Here is a 3,096-nt window from a genome sequence, read left to right on the forward strand (position 1 = left end):
CTCTCCGTGTGGTCTGCCGCTGTGTATGCTTGTGTGTGTGTGTGTGCCTGTGGACTCTGTACCAATGGCATCACCTTTCCCTGGCAGCTTGTTAAACAGGCTGAATCTCAGGCCCTGGCCAGTTATGGTGGCTCACATCTGTAATCCTAGTGCTTTGGGAGGCCGAGGCAGGAGGATGGCTTGAGGCCAGGAGTGTGAGACCAGCCTGGACAAGAGAACAAGACTCCATCTCTACAAAAAAATTTTTAAGTTAGCTGTGCATCGTGGTGCATGCCTGTAGTCTCAGCTAGTCAGGAGGCTGAAGCAGGAGGATCACTTGAGCCTGGGAGGTTGAGGCTGCAGGGAGCTTTGATCCTGCCATTGCACTCCAGCCTGGGCAACAGAACAAGGCCCTGTCTCAGAAAAAGAGATAAAAAAGAAGGCAAGATCTGCTGAGTCAGAACTTGGGGGTTTTGTTGTTGTAGTTGTTGTCATTGTTTGTTTTTGCTTTTTGGGACAGAGTGCCGCTCTGTTGCCCAGGCTGGAGTGCAATGGCACAATCTTAGCTCAGTGCAACTTCTGCCTCCCAAGCTCAGGCAATTCTCGGGGCTCAGCCTCTAAAGTAGCCGGGACTACAGGCATGCGCCACCATCCCTGGCTAATTTTTGTATTTTTAGTAAAGATGGTATTTTGCCATGTTGGCCAGGCTGGTCTCAAACTCCTGACCTCAAGTGATCCCCCCGCCACGGCCTCCCAAAGTGCTGGGATTACAGGTGTGAGCTACTGCACGCAGCTAGAACTTGCATTGTAACAAGGCTCCCAGGTGATCTGCGCACTCCAGCCTGAGAAGCTCTGGCTTCAAACTCCCTCCCACCTCATCCCTTCCACTGACTCCTCCTCCCCTCCTCTCCACCCACCCCTACTTTCCAGTCAAACTGGAATGCTCTTTCATCTCTGCGTTCAATACATTCTTCTCCAGTCCAACTCCCTTCACTGGGCTAATTCCCACCTATCTTTGGATCTCAACTTAGATGTCACTTATTCTAAGGAGCTCTCCTGAAAACCCTAAAGTGCACGAGGTACCCTTGTTTGGTTTTCAAAAACTTTCTCCTACCCGGCACCCACCATGCTGTACAGTAATGGGTTCTTTCATTGCCTTTCTGCCTCTCTCTGTGAACTCCTAAGAGAGAAGCCATGTCTGTCTTGGCCCCCTTTGTGTGTGTGTCCTCGATGCCCTGGGACAGTATTATTCACACCCCACCAACTTTCCCCTGGGCAAGTGTCCTACACAACTACTGTTTCTTTTTTTTTTTTTTTTTTTTTTTTTTTGAGATGGAGTCTCACTCTGTTGCCAGGCTGGAGTGCAGTGGCGCAGTCTCGGCTCACTGCAACCTCTGCCTGCCAGGTTCAAGTGATTCTCCTGCCTCAGCCTCCCGAGCAGCTGGGACTACAGGTGCGTGCCACCACGTCCGGCTAATTTTTGTATTTTTAGTAGAGATGGGGTTTCACCATGTTGGTCAGGATGGTCTCAATCATTTGACCTCGTGATCTGCCCACCTCGGCCTCCCAAAGTGCTGGGATTACAGGCGTGAGCCACTGCACCTAACCACAACTACTGTTTCATCATGGCTGCAGGTTTCCCTGGGTTTCCACCTGGCTCTAAGGCTCTGAACGGCCCTTAGTCTCCAAGATTCTATCTCCTGCTAAGCCTGGTGGTTTTTTGTATTAGCGAATGTTTACCATTTCGCAAGGGCCTGAGGGCCTAAGAGATTTCTGGACAAAATTCTTGAGCCACAGGCCAAGACGTGAATCGTGTTTGGGTATGTGTGAGGGAGCAGGGGTGGGAGAGTGAGGCAGAGAGGAGAGGTGGGGACAGAAGGTTCTAGGCCAGGAAGAAGACGTGAAAGTTCAGGATTCCAGGGAGCACACCTGTAGCGCTGTGAACTAGCATTTGTTTCACACCTGTATACAGAGCTAATTCTACACAAAAATCATCCCCAGCCTTAATGCATGGGGAAAGTTTCCCATACACCCAGAGGCTCAAAGCAGTTGAGGCTTGTGCAAAGAACCACAAGCCAGCACAGGCACAGGCTGCCCTCCGGGAAGACGAAAGCCCTCCCCAGATCTGACATTCAGTCCAGAGGTTTCTACAAGTTCCTTTATTAATAAAGCAAAATAGAAAAGAACAAGGTCCCCAAATGACCCATATGATTCAAAGTGCAAATTTACTCCAACCTGCAAGAGAAAACGAATGGCAGGTCTTGACTGCAGGGGCCATGGAAATTTGGGGTGATTAAATTGCCTTTGAATCACACAATTGTAGCAGCTGAACCATATCTGATTAACTCTTTGGTCTCTGTTATTGGAACAAAACCAGTGCTACGCCTGCAGCCACCAGACTTCAACCAGAAACACAGTTTGGGGTCAGAAGACATTAAAAATCACAATAAAATAGAAGGAATGTTTTAAGTCAAGCAACTGAATCAAGGCACCTTTTTTAAAAAAAGCAAAAAGTTGTTAAAAAATATTCCAGAATAGTAGATACTTCAAAAACCAGATTACAGTATATATCATTTTGCTGGACATTTTAGTCTATTTTCTGCATACATAGTCACACATTCTTTACCCTCTCCCAATTTATACATGCTTTATCCCCTCCAGTCATGCGTTATGTAGGTATAAAAAAAATAAAGATGTATCTAAACAAGTGACTTTAAAAAAAAAAAAACTAACGAAGGCCACAGTGATAACACTGAACTTGTTTCCTCTTGAGGCACACTGGAAATGTTACTGAGGTTCATTTTCCCCGCCACTGACTCGTCTTCCTCCATGCAGACAGGGATGAGAAGTCGAAGTCTTCATCAAGGTCAAAAGCCACATGCTACAGAAAAAGTGACTTACTCCATAGAGGTTACATGAGATGCTCTGGAAGCACTTAGGTTAATTCCTTCACAGTGTTTACCAGGACGTCAATTTTGGTGGAGCTGCTGAGTCAGGAAATGATAGAGGCCGGTGGGGTGCCTCACGCCTATAATCCCAGCACTTTGGGAGGCCGAGGCGGGTAGATCACCTGAGGTTAGGAGTTCGAGACCAGCCTGACCAACGTGATAAAACCCC

The 3,096-nt window shown here is 47.6% G+C and overlaps 1 long non-coding RNA gene across 1 annotated transcript in view; it reads right to left on the bottom strand.

Annotated features, from left to right (window-relative positions):
* Positions 1-2,122: 2,122 nt before the first annotated feature.
* LOC105536662 overlaps positions 2,123-3,096 on the bottom strand; it is a 20,915-nt gene continuing 19,941 nt past the window's right edge. The window contains exon 2 of the long non-coding RNA XR_001005620.1: positions 2,123-3,074. This is a non-coding gene — a long non-coding RNA (uncharacterized LOC105536662). The remainder of the gene's footprint in view (positions 3,075-3,096) is intronic.

This window comes from Mandrillus leucophaeus, unplaced genomic scaffold (assembly GCF_000951045.1).
Source record: "Mandrillus leucophaeus isolate KB7577 unplaced genomic scaffold, Mleu.le_1.0 Scaffold162, whole genome shotgun sequence".
NCBI classification, from domain to species: domain Eukaryota; kingdom Metazoa; phylum Chordata; class Mammalia; order Primates; family Cercopithecidae; genus Mandrillus; species Mandrillus leucophaeus.